We start from the raw sequence: 14526 nt of genomic DNA on the forward strand, positions 1-14526 counted from the left end.
ATACACACGAGGACTTTTCTTAATCCACTTTGTCTCCGGTGGTAAAACAAACGAAGGATTGACGTCACCGAATCCTCGTTGACGAAATCCTGGTTGGGTAAACTCTAAGTAGCTCACTGCCAAAATGAAGTAAATAATCAAAATAATGCCGGCGGTGAAACTATATGACAGAAAAAAGAAAATCAGATTATTGGCCCGATAAACACTCTCTCAATCCAGAGAGTGTGCGCTGGGTTCAGTTAGGGCTTCTTCGACAGAGTGCTGGTCTGTGGTTACTCTTTATTGAGTTTCACTGGACATAAATACCAGGCATACACAACTCTGTAGTGTGGGTCTATACCAGCAATGCAGTGTGTGTTACTTGATATATATCTTTCCATACATATTTCCATGGAGTAGCTTATATCTCCTTCACAGTGCTTTATTTATAAAAGAAAGATGGCCGGTGCCCAAAGCTTTGCCTAGAAGCTTGCAGCTGGCACTATTAAATGTCAGTGTGCTGAATACCAAGGCTCGGTAGTCTTAAATCCACCCAAGGCCTCTATAATCCACTGCCAAACACCATTTGCCTCTTTGGCTCGCTGTTGACAGTCCCCGTTTTCTCCCTTTGTGATAGTTTTTCCGTCTTTCTCTTCCTCCCTCTTTTCGCTTTGTGTGTCCTTCCCTATCTTGCTCCCAGAAAATGTCTGAAGAGGTAAAATAAGTGCCGGTCCACAAAAATGAGGGCCGGTGGCTCCCACCGGCAACCAATGGCTCCTTCCACACAACCACTGTAAGTGCGATTTCAAGGTGTTTAAAGGATTTGAGGAAGAATCCATCAAAATGACTGCATAATGTAGACACAGGAGCCTCTGTGCCTTTACACATTTTTGATTAGGGGTCAGATCTAGCAGAATGTTTGAAGTCCCCCTGAGATATATGCCATGGGTTGATAAATACCCTTTCATACTGTATGGCTTTCCATTTCTATTTATCAACAATCGGATGCTCGGGTCACATATTGACCCAGCTTATGCAAATCAAAGGTGGGCCTTGGGCTACTGGTAGCTCCTTCATCAAAGTTTTGTAGTCAGATTGTGTCATAACTATCTTGTATAGTCAGTCACAAAGGTGATTGTCAAGGTGTGGACAGCCGCTGTACATGCCATTCCATAAGGGAGGATGCTGACTGATGACACTCCTCTCTGAGTTGGAACCCAAGTGGCCCAGGCCACGGCCCCCTGCCATTTGAGATGGGACGCGAGAAGTATCTTCGTACTCAAATATGCTCTTTCCCACTGTCAGAGCAGGCATTCTCAGAGCAACAGTCAGATTTAAATTGATACAGATCCCTAGTCTCTTACCTTCAATTGTGACATGCATCCCTATTTGAAATACTTTGGAGAAATAGTGGATTTCAATCAATAGAACCTAAACATACTGTGGGGGTTCTGGGGAATAAGATGATATCCAAACATTACAGTTCATCAGTTATCAGTACTTCAGATACTTTCTTGGATCTCCAGCGGACTTGACAAATAGACATGGTGTTGGAAGGAAATTTCCTTTGCACCCCTGCCCCAAGTGCCTCACCTGTACTGAAGTCTGGAGCCCTAATACTGATTTTTGTTGTCACAGACAAACACGAATCATGCACACGCGCCATGACATATGCCTTCTCATGAAATCCTATCTTGTTGGACTTGGAGGGGCGCCCAAATCGCTAGCCTCATAGTGGTGAAAGGCTACTGCCTCTACCAAGATTAAGTAGCACGAGCAAGGTGGTGCCAGCATAGCGCATAGTGATCCGTAGTAGGAAACAGGTCTTTTTAACTGGTGTCACTGGGGCGAGGTCTACAGTCTCACTTGTTTACTCCTCTACTGCTGTGTACTTAACTCATCCTTGACCTAAATCAGTTTGGCGAGAAGAGATGCGCAGGGCATGAGTGGTGTATCTACGCTGGGTGTACGGGTGCCTGGGAACGGTACAAAACAGGTTTAATGCCATACTATGCAGTGCATGAACGTTAAATGCATGTGCTGGGTATGTGTGCCTGTGAGTAGTATAATAAATGAAGGCTGTAGTGCTGGGGCGTGCATGCTTGCTAAATGCATGTGCTGGGTAAAGGTGTGCCTGTGAGTGATAATATATGAAAGATACAGTGTTGTGCAGTGTGTGTGTGTGTGTGTAAAATGCATGTGCTTAGGTGTATGTGTGCTTGTGAATGGTACAATACATGGACGACTCGGTTCCATTTTGGGAGTCCCAGGGCTGCATGATGAAACATGACAGGAGGTAAAGGAATCAACTCCTTCCCACCAGGTTGGTGTACTGTTGCATTCCTGTAAGCTGGGTGGGACACACTAGAGAAGGGAGAGCCAGGTTTGCACAGTCCAGTTCAAAGGGTGCTCTTTGATTCAGAGAGAGAGGTCATAAGGAAGGGTTCTGGGTACATCTCAGGAAGGAGATGGGGCTGATAAGGGAATCATAAAAAGTAGGGGAAAGGACCTAGGCTAACCTTTTGATACACACATCACTGTGGCTAAGATCAAAGTGAGAACTTTAGTCCCTCCGAATGTCTGCGTCATGAGGCTATCAGATTTGGAGTGGCTCCTGCTGTGACAGGCTGCTTTCAAGAGAAACCGAGCAGAGGAGTAGGCACTTCAAAAGGACAGAGACCCATAACATGAATGCCAAAGGCCCAGACTCTAATCACATTTGGTGTCTGGAAATGGACTATAAGAAGCGGAGTTTCCGACCCTAGTAGTTGTCAATGGTCAAGCAGCTAACCGAGCTTGCGAGGAGGTTCTGCAAGACTTCGGCCTGTGACCAGGACTGGGGGCCAAGGCCTACTAGTCTCCCAGCTGGGTGAAGGAACATCACCCAAGAAATCCAAGACCACCTGGTCTGGAGCCTGGAGCCCTACAATTTGTGTGGGGATAATTCACTGCACTACGCCCAAATTCAAGTAAAAAAAACAATTTCCTTGGCAGAAACACAGAACACCAAATAGTCTGACCCACCTAGGTCGATAACAAGGATCCACACTTACGGTATTGGATCAAATACTCCTTAGAAAAATGTGTGAAAACCAAGTGACACCTCACGGAAACACCACCAACGGGGTAACTGGTATGTAATTTCCAGACAAGCCCCTGTCTCATCATCGGTAGTCACTTGATTCTCAAAGAAAGAGAAAAAGGAGTGTCCAAAACAAACAACCAAAACGTGTAACGAACAGTGGAAAGCAGAAAGCATCTGCTAGTGACAAATACACAACATAAATAAGTGCATAAAACACAGCATCCAGTTCCCTTAGCCAACTTTATTCGTAGGGAAATGAGTGTATGCTGTACCAATAAAAAGGCTGGTAGCTATTCATGCATACCATTACCTAATGCCAGTGCCGTCATGTTTCACTGCCACATGCTTTTAGGCAGTTTCATCAGGGCTGCACTATATGCTGCCACTCCACTCTTGGACACTTGTTCTTTGTTAACTGCCAAGGAAAAACAGGCAAATAAAACTAGATTAAAAGCATGTAAACACACAAATGAGTGGCCATATGTGTCGTGTTATGTGCAAAAACATTGTTTACCCAGAGACCCCATATTGCTCATACCGGCCGCCTCGGGGTTGGAAGAAATGCAGGGGTACTCCAAACGTGAGTTCCTGCCTTCACTTAGCTTTTAGCTTTCTAATGAGGCAAACAGAGGCACATGTTACCAGGCGTCAAAACACATCTACATCGTTATTTCCCAATGTGAAGTGGGTTACAAAGCCTTACACAGTGCTTAAATATTCTCATCCAGGTGTCGCGTGTTTATACGCAATTGGCCTAAAGCATCAGTCAAATGCCCCTGACTGTATTTCATTTTTTCATTATTAGCACTCCTTGTCAGAACGCTATGTAGCCAAAAGTCCACCAGTTCTAAATATCGAACCGTAACCCGTTTCGCTGCCATGGGTTCCGAATATCGAACCGTAACCCACCTACACACAAACTATGGGCGTGTCTTGATGTAACCTTATGTGTGTCAGAACCCATACTCGAATGGTATCGTCTAAGCGTCACTTGTTATGTGCGCAAACTCTGTGATGCAAGAATCAAACCTAATCACTATTTCATTTTTACAGGGAACCAAGCCCATTCCATATTTCTAGTACCACTGCTCGGATCGAAACTTGCACACTCGCACACACCGCACTCGCACTCAGTCTAGTCAGATACTTCTCACCGTGGTAGCACTTCCTAAGCGCCTCGTCTCGATCACAGTGTGTGCCTTCCCCGCAGGCAGTGATAACCATCTGTAGCGGTATCTGCCCCCCACCAGCGGTCACCTGACTTGGTTGCAGTTCGGGCAGACATCTTACAGCGGTCAAGGCTGTTAGGAGACTGATAGCAATGAATGTCAGTCCTGGTCTCTATCATAACCAGATCGTGATGCCATATGTTACGCCACGAGGTGGATTAACACAGAGGTTTCCCTACTGGTTAAAACACACAGAAGACCCACTGAAAGGGTGTCGTACTGTAAACGGCGGCCATCTTGGACTAGTCAAAAAGTAGTCAGCCCTAGGTGTAACAGTGTGCTACAGAATTGGGCTCCAAAAATGCATTCCAGGTAAGGAATGGTTTCATTTATACCAGAGAACAGAGGGCTAGCATTAGTGTGTCACTCCATACCACTCAAACCTGCAAATTTCAAGTGACTCATAGCATGCCTCTCTATGTGTTACACAGGGAGAAGATGTACATTCTGTTGCCGGTATTGTAAATGCCCGTGTTACCCACATCAATCATTTAGGTGATTTAAAAATTGTAAACCTCATATTGCTGTGAGTTGCTTTTATGGAGCATCAGTAGGGAATGTGGCTGCCCAGGTCAAATCATACAGCCGCTCAAAAACAGTACATATAAGAGACAATATTGTAACCTTGGAATGAAGACCCCAATCTTATCCATGGAGTCAAAGCTTAATCCTGTTCCATTCGATAATTTCATTTAGCCCACATTGATCTGTTTTTTCGCTGTTGATCCAGCGTGCTTCCTTTGAGAGCAAGATGCTCTCTACATTCTATGGGGTCCCCTTCACCTTCTCTAGCACTGTCCAGGTAAAGGTATGTTTCTCTTTAAAACAGTGTTGTACTAACTTAGTTGTTAATTTACCTGCCCTTATAGTGCTTAGATGCTCTTGCACTCTGACTTTGTTTTTACGTGATGTCAGTCCTATGTAGTGTAAACCACATTGGCACGTCAGTCTGTACACCACCTGGGTGGAATTACAATTGCTAAAGTGGTTAAGAAACCATTCCTTTCCTGATGTAAGCCTCACACTCGTACTCTTCTTGGTAAATGGACACACAGAGCACGTCCCACAGGGATAGTAACCATTAGGACAGTCGATGTGACACTGCTTACTTCAGTTGTGACTCGGGAATGTACAAGCTTGTCTTTAAGATTGCACGATCTTTTGAATGCGAATCTAGGAGGCGGCATTTGGAATTCATTATGTCACTTGGTTTTCACACATTTTTTCTAAGGAGTATTTGATCCAATACCGTAAGTGTGGATCCTTGTTATCGACCTAGGTGGGTCAGACTATTTGGGGTTCTGTGTTTCTGCCAAGGAAATTGGTTTTTTTACATGAATTTGGGCGTAGTGCTGTGAATTATCCCCACACAAATTGTAGGGCTTTGGAGTAGTTATCAGTACACATAGACTGTTCTATCTCCCCATTAACTGACACCAGTTGACGTCCATGGATAGGGTCTTTTGTTTGTTCTAAAACTTGTGAGTGGAGGGCGACCCTGTCCTTTCTCCCCTCTGTGCTCCATTTGTGAATTTGACTAGTGTGTACGGTGGATCAGCCGTGAGAGCTTGCATCCCCTGATGAGGAGGATTTTTTAGGAATTCATTGTGCATGTAAACCTTTTTCGAGCAGCATTTGCTTCTCGGATTCCATCCAGTCGTTTGTGTGTGGTGTGTGTGAGCAACGTGCTTTTCAGGAATACCTGTGTGGAGTTGTAGGGTGGGCATTCTGTGCACTCCATACTAATGGATAAAAATTGCCTAGCTTTTACGGATGAGCAGATAGCGGCTATCCTAGCAGGTCCCTCTCTCTTATCAGACACCCCCTTGCTAGGTACCACCACAGCTAGAGAGGAATGGGATAGGCTTAGTACTCTAAAAAAGAAACAGGTCAGAATTGCTCTTCATGGAGCATTAATGACTGAATATTATACTGCAGGAGCAGCTCCAGCTAGTCTTTTGGTGAGAATAGAGCCTCGTATATTTTTGGATGACAGCAAGTTCAGACTTGACTGGAGCTTCATTGCAAACAAATGCACTAGACACTGGCTCATCCTTATCATTAGTACGGCCAAGAGGCTAAGTGAAGAACTTTTAAAAGAAATCCTCGAACTCGAAGAAACAATACAACGTAAATGTAAATGTAAATGTAGTATACTTGTAAAGCGCACAGCTGCCCCAGCAACGGGGCGTCCCGGCGCTGTATAACTCTGGGGAACCCGTCCTGGCTTTCCCTGTGGGATGGTCCCTTGCTGGGAGTCCCCAAGGTGGAGCCAGGCATCCCCGGAATTGGTGGGGCCGTTGTGGAGATTAGGCAAGCTAATGCCCAGAGTTGCCGAGTGGAACCCCTGATTAGAGTAAGCACCGAAGCGAGAATTATCGAGTCCGCTGACCAAGGTCCACGACCCTGCCGCGTCGGGAATTGAACCCTGGTCCCGGGCAGACTTCTGCTCTCAGGCCTGCCGCCTCTAACCAGTGAGCCACACTACTCCACTCGTGACACCACACTCCTTGATACCAAGGAGCAGTTGCAAAGGATCCAGGAAGACTTATCTGAATACAGAAACTACATGGTCACTCAGAAATTGAAAGGCCTAACTCGTAATTTGGAGAGGTTCACGCATGAATGGGCATTCCCTTATGTAAAGGACGAGTACTATCAGACGCCACAAGAGCCCCAGACATTCGTAGGGCGACAGAGAGGCCGTGGTGCGAGACAACAAACGAGACACACCCCGAACCAGTGGACTTTTGACAACACGTCCAGTGAGGAAGAGGAGGATACACCTCAGGGCAGCCGTGTGAGATTCAACCAACAGAGTCGGAACGACGAGGATCTAGGTGCCCTATTGAGGTCTTTTTTGTCCCAGGGCCAAAGGAACAACTATCGAGGGGGAAGTCGGGAAGAGGCAGAGGCAGAGGAAACCAGCCCAATCAGTCCAACCAGCAACGTCCTCAATGGCAAGCCTTCTCGCCCAGGGTGACCCGCAGCAGAGGCAGGATCCAGAAATAAAGAACAACATTGTGGTGAATCTCTCTGATCATGTTCTTACAGGGAACGAAGAGCGAGTACTGAATAAAGGCCTTGGGTTTATCCCAACACCAACCCATGATTCCTTTAAATGTAGGATCGAATTTCACGAAACCATGAGGATGATTAAACTCAAAAAATTCTTCAAAGATAAGAAACTAGATGTGAAGACCTCATTTGGAACTGACTTGAGAAAACCATCTACTTTCTGTCCACCATCTTCCTCCATCGGCCCTGAAGTATTAGTCTTTGAGTCCTTGGTCTTACAGGATATAGACAGAATTGAGAAAACTCAAAGGAAGTCTGAATACAAAAATATGTCCAGGGAGGACTGGGAAGCAGTCAAGAGCCTCCAGAATAATTGTGACCTTACAATCAAGGCAGCAGATAAAGGTGGGGCGATAGTGCTCCTCAATACTGCTGACTACGATGCAGAAGTTATGCGCCTACTGAGTGTTAGGAATAATTACCAGCCTCTCAGTAGGGATCCACTGGAAGATCTATTGAAAACTATTCGTGAGATGGTAGGGACAGCGAAAGAGAAAAAATGGATTTCAGTGAAAGATGCGGAGTTCCTTGTTAATACCAACTCCAGGACTCCGTCCTTTTACATACTTCCTAAAATCCATAAACCCACGCGTCCACCACCGGGACGTCCCATTGTGGCCGGGATTCAATCTGTCTTAGAACCACTTTCTCAATATGCGGACTTCTTCCTTAGAGAATCGGTGGTTAACCAGAGATCATTTGTCAAGGATACCACCGACATCCTCAATATTCTGGAGGACATACAGTATAATCCAAGCGAAGAATTTTTTGTCACCATTGACATTGAATCCTTGTACACCTGCATACCCCAGGACGCGGCGCCGGTGGCAGCAGCCCGCGCCCTGGGGGACCAGGAATGGTTTTATGATACCACCCAGGCCTTTGTACTTCAATGTATTGAGCTGGCCCTGACAAGAAACTATTTTAGTTATAAGAACCAACTATATCTCCAGGTTTCGGGGACATCCATGGGGGCCACCATGGCTCCAAGCTTAGCCTGTATCTATGTTGGGCAGTTTGAGGAGCACAACATCTATCCTAACAGCAACCCCTTCCAGAGTAGTCTCCGACTCTGGAAGAGATATATAGATGACGTGCTCTGCATTTGGTCAGGCACTGAGGAGAATCTCCTAGAATTTTTGGATTGGCTCAATGAGCAAGATGCCAACCTCAAATTTACCTGGACCTTTGATAGGCACAAGGCTGTTTATCTAGATCTAGATATTGAGTACAGAGACAACATGATCAATACCAGTGTACACCAGAAACCCACAGACAGGAATTCCCTACTGTCTTATAACTCCTACCATCCTAGGGCATTGAGAGACAACTTGCCCGTGGGGCAGTTCCTAAGATATAGACGAAATTGCTCTTCCACCAACACTTTTTTGGAGCAAACAGAAGAACTGGCATCTAAACTCACGAACAGGAATTACCCCAGCAAGGTTGTCAGACAAGCCAAAAAGAGAGCTGTAAATACACCAAGAAGTGCTCTCCTGGAGAAAGTTGTCAAACAAAGAGAAGAATGCGTACCGGTGGTGATGACATATGACCCGGTGGCGACCAAAATAAGACAGTCTATTAGGAAGCACTGGTCTCTGTTATCAAATAATGAATTCCAAATGCCGCCTCCTAGATTCGCATTCAAAAGATCATGCAATCTTAAAGACAAGCTTGTACATTCCCGAGTCACAACTGAAGTAAGCAGTGTCACATCAACTGTCCTAATGGTCACTATTCCCTGTGGGACGTGCTCTGTGTGTCCATTTACCAAGAAGAGTACGAGTGTGAGGCTTACATCAGGAAAGGAATGGTTTCTTAACCACTTTAGCAATTGTAATTCCACCCAGGTGGTGTACAGACTGACGTGCCAATGTGGTTTACACTACATAGGACTGACATCACGTAAAATCAAAGTCAGAGTGCAAGAGCATCTAAGCACTATAAGGGCAGGTAAATTAACAACTAAGTTAGTACAACACTGTTTTAAAGAGAAACATACCTTTACCTGGACAGTGCTAGAGAAGGTGAAGGGGACCCCTCAGAATGTAGAGAGCATCTTGCTCTCAAAGGAAGCACGCTGGATCTACAGCGAAAAAACAGATCAATGTGGGCTAAATGAAATTATCGAATGGAACAGGATTAAGCTTTGAGTCCATGGATAAGATTGGGGTCTTCATTCCAGGGTTACAATATTGTCTCTTATATGTACTGTTTTTGAGCGGCTGTATGATTTGACCTGGGCAGCCACATTCCCTACTGATGCTCCATAAAAGCGACTCACAGCAATATGAGGTTTACAATTTTTAAATCACCTAAATGATTGATGTGGGTAACACGGGCATTTACAATACCGGCAACAGAATGTACATCTTCTCCCTGTGTAACACATAGAGAGGCATGCTATGAGTCACTTGAAATATGCAGGTTTGAGTGGTATGGAGTGACACACTAATGCTAGCCCTCTGTTCTCTGGTATAAATGAAACCATTCCTTACCTGGAATGCATTTTTGGAGCCCAATTTTGTAGCACACTGTTACACCTAGGGCTGACTACTTTTTGACTAGTCCAAGATGGCCGCCGTTTACAGTACGACACCCTTTCAGTGGGTCTTCTGTGTGTTTTAACCAGTAGGGAAACCTCTGTGTTAATCCACCTCGTGGCGTAACATATGGCATCACGATCTGGTTATGATAGAGACCAGGACTGACATTCATTGCTATCAGTCTCCTAACAGCCTTGACCGCTGTAAGATGTCTGCCCGAACTGCAACCAAGTCAGGTGACCGCTGGTGGGGGGCGGATACCGCTACAGATGGTTATCACTGCCTGCGGGGAAGGCACACACTGTGATCGAGACGAGGCGCTTAGGAAGTGCTACCACGGTGAGAAGTATCTGACTAGACTGAGCGCGAGTGCGGTGTGTGCAAGTTTCGATCCGAGCAGTGGTACTAGAAATATGGAATGGGCTTGGTTCCCTGTAAAAATGAAATAGTGATTAGGTTTGATTCTTGCATCACAGAGTTCGCGCACATAACAATTGACGCTTAGACGATACCATTCGAGTATGGGTTCTGACACACATAAGGTTACATCAAGACACGCCCATAGTTTGTGTGTAGGTGGGTTACGGTTCGATATTCGGAACCCATGGCAGCGAAATTGGTACAGCATACACTCATTTCCCTACAAATAAAGTTGGCTAAGGGAACTGGATGCTGTGTTTTATGCACTTATTTATGTTGTGTGTTTGTCACTAGCAGATGCTTTCTGCTTTCCACTGTTCGTTACACGTTTTGGTTGTTTGTTTTGGACACTCCCTTTTCTCTTTCTTTGAGAATCAAGTGACTACCGATGATGAGACAGGGGCTTGTCTGGAAATTACATACCAGTTACCCCGTTGGTGGTGTTTCCGTGAGGTGTCACTTGATTTTCACACATTTTTTCTAAGGAGTATTTGATCCAATACCGTAAGTGTGGATCCTTGTTATCGACCTAGGTGGGTCAGACTATTTGGTGTTCTGTGTTTCTGCCAAGGAAATTGTTTTTTTTACATTTTATTTATTTTTATTTATTTATTTTGAGAGTTTTATATAGCGCGAACAAGATCTTTGCAGATAACAGAGCGCTTTACAAAGGCAGGTGGAGGGCAGGGGAACAAGGGGGCATAGTGGGGAGGTAGCTCAACATGATCATGTACATAGCACCAATATAGTATATAACATAGTACCAATATAACGTATAGTACAGGTATGAGGTAGCAGGCATAGTTGGAGCGTAAGTCATCACCAGGTTCATGTACATAGCACCAATATAGTATATAACATAGTACCCATATAACGTATAGTACAGGTATGAGGTAGCAGGCATAGTTGGAGCGTAAGTCATCAACAGGTTCATGTACATAGCACCAATATAGTATATAACATAGTACTCATATAACGTATAGTACAGGTACGAGGTAGCAGGCAAAATTGGAGCGTCGGCCATCCACTCGCTGTAAATAAACACGTGCATAGGAATGTATAGGCAATATCATAGCGCCAGACTGGTAATACTGTTCTTAATGTAAAACACGCGAAATTGTTCAAGTGTATTTAGCCATAAGGATACTTTTAACTTCTTTCTTAAAAAGAAGGGAGGAAGAGATGAGTCTTGTTTCAGGAGGAAGTGCGTTCCAGATCCTGGGCGCCATACCAGAGAAGGAGCGTTTGTAGGTTTTTTCCTTCCGGAATCTTCGCGGTTTCAGCAGAAGATTGTTCGTGCTCCTGGTGGTTCTGGACTCACCTGAGATTGTCAACTTATGAGTGAGGTAGCTGGGTGATTTCAAGTGTATAGCCTTGTGCGTCATGCAGGCAATTTTCAGCTGAATTCTGGCTTCCAGAGGCAGCCAGTTCAAGGCTTTGAAGTCAGGAGAGATATGCGAATGCTTTTTTGATCCAGTGATGAGTCTTGCTGCCGCATTTAGTGACGCTCTTAGGGGTGCAGTTGTCGTTAGGGGGAGGCCGCAGAGGCCCACGCTGCCATAGTCTATGCGAGGGATGACTAGAGCTTGTACTGCTGTTTGGAAGTCTTTTGCTGGGAGGAAGGGTTTCAGTTTTCTCAAGGTGTTTATTTGGAAGTTCGCCCCCTTAGTAGCCTTGCTGATATGCTGCTGCATGCTGAGGTTTGTGTCTAGTGTTATGCCTAGGGATTTAGCTGAGTCCACGATGGTCGGTTGGACATTGAGTGCTGTTAGGTGCTTAAGCCATGTTTGAGCGGAAGATATTTTCGTGGGAGGTGAGATTAGGAGGAACTCAGTCTTCATAGCATTGAGTTTGAGGTGGTTGTCAGCCAACCAAGATTGGGTGCTTCTGATCGTTGAATTAAGACTCAGGATGTCTTTGGGGGATTGTAACTTGGGATATATTTGAGTGTCATCGGCGTACATGTGAAAGTGTACATTGGATGCTTGTAACAAAGTGGTGAGAGGTTCCATAACTAGGTTGAACAAAGTAGGGGATAAGCAGGATCCTTGAGGGACGCCTAACGATACCGGTACTGGGGAAGACATTAGGTTTTTGCTCTTGAATTTTTGAGACCTGTTGTGAAGAAAGGAAGTGAACCAGCGAAGCACAGTCCCAGATAGGCCCATTCTTGATTTTAGGAGTTCGAGTAAGCTCTCATGTTTCACTGTGTCGAATGCCGAAGAGAGATAAAGAAGGATGAGGAGGCAGGTATTGTTTTGATCTAACATTTGGATGGCGTCGTCGATAATGTGAGTCATAGCGGTTTCAGTACTGTGCCCTGCTCTGAAGCCTGATTGGTGTGGGTTGAGGAGATCAAACTGTTCTATGTGCTTTGTCATTTGCAGTTGGACGCATTTTTCTAGCAGCTTGGCGAGAGTGGGAATGTTGGTAATCGGACGGTAGTTGTTTAGATCGGTGGGGTCGGCTGTTGGTTTCTTCAGTAAAGGTGTAACTTGACCAACTTTGAGGGAGTCCGGGATGGTTCCTTGTTGTAGTGAACTATTGATAATTTTAGTCCAGAGTGGGAGTAGCAGAGGGATGAAGTCTTTTACGGCGTTAGCAGGAAGAGGGTCAGTGAGGTGATTGGATGGTTTTAGAGTGCTGAGTATTCTACCAATTTCTCCTTCAGAGTAGGTGTCAAAGGATGACCATGTCGCATTGTTTTTTAGTTCAATGGGTGTTATGCAGTTGGGTATTGAGTACAGGCTTGCGTCATTGCGGAGGTCTCTCTTTATATTGTCAGTTTTATTGTTGAAGAAAGCTGCGAAATCTTCACAAGAAGGGGTAGTGCTGATAATGTCGACAGCTGGGGGTTGTTCCTTAGATTGAGATCGAATTAGTTCGAACAATTTACTTGGACGGTTTTTAGCTTGGTCTAGCTGGATTCTGAAGAACTCTGACTTTGAGCGTTTTATTTTCCTGAAGTATGCATTTCTCTTTTTCCTAAGAGTTTTGAGATGCAATGTCGAGGGAATTGATCTCCAGGTACGCTCTGCCGATCGCATAGCCCGTCTCTCTTCATTGAGACTCCCGTTGTACCAGGGGTTGGATTTCTTCGTGGATACTCTTTTCAATTGCATTGGAGCGGCCTCATTGATTATTGTGGCCATGGAGTTGAGATAGTGGTCAGTTAGGACCAGCACATCAGAGGTGTCGGTAGGGGGGAGTAGGAGATTGCAGCTGTTGGGGGGTAGAGAGTTTGGATTGAGTTTCCTCATGTCTCTTTTCCAGACTTTGGGCATGGCGTATTGCACCGGGATGAGTTTTACCTTTTCCTTGATGATGAATGTTATAATATGGTGGTCTGACCAGTCACAAGGTTGTATTGAGTCGAGTTGAGTGGTGCCTTCTTTGGAAATGACCAGGTCGAGGGTCGAGCCTTTGTCGTGTGTCGGCGTGTTGCAAATTTGAGTGAGGTCAGATGCGGTAAGGAAACTTTTGAGGCTGTTAACTACTGCGTCACTGCCATCATTCCAATGGAGATGGTAGTCACCAAGGTAAATTTGTGTGTGTAGCCGTCCTGCGTTGATTAATATTGTGTCCATGAGTTGTTGGGAGAAGACGAGGTTGTCCCCCGGGGGGTGGTACATGATGTGTAACGAGCATACAGGTTTATTCTGACTGGTAACATCAAGGCAGAAGTATTCACAGGAGGTAAGAGAAGGGGCGGTGACTTTATTAATAGAGAGGTTGCTCTTGTAAATGCAGGCGATTCCGCCACCTGTCTTGTTGGGCCTGTCAAGTCTAGTGATGTAGTAGTTGGGGGGGACTAGGATGTCCATGATAGGATTGGAGGATTCAGTTAACCATGTTTCAGTTAGTATGGCCAGGTCAAGGTTCCTAGACCGGATGAGGTCAGCGACCTCCATCGAGTGTTTTTGGGCCGACCTACAGTTGAGAAGTGTGCATTTGAGACTGGGGGTGCAGGGGGAGGTGGAGGGTTCCGTAGTGAGAGGGACTTTGGTGAGGTTGTTGGGAACAGAGCCTCTGTTGCTATACGTGGGGTGCCTACTGGGGTTGGAGAGAATCGTAGAGATGGACATGTGCGTGGTGGCTAAGCTCTTTTGGGTTGCCGGGACATATGTGCTGAGTAGGGTTTGTATGTCGCGGTCCGAGAGAGTCTTGATAGCGCGCTGGGGGCGGTTGG

This window comes from Lissotriton helveticus, chromosome 9 (genome assembly GCF_964261635.1).
Source record: "Lissotriton helveticus chromosome 9, aLisHel1.1, whole genome shotgun sequence".
NCBI lineage: Eukaryota > Metazoa > Chordata > Amphibia > Caudata > Salamandridae > Lissotriton > Lissotriton helveticus.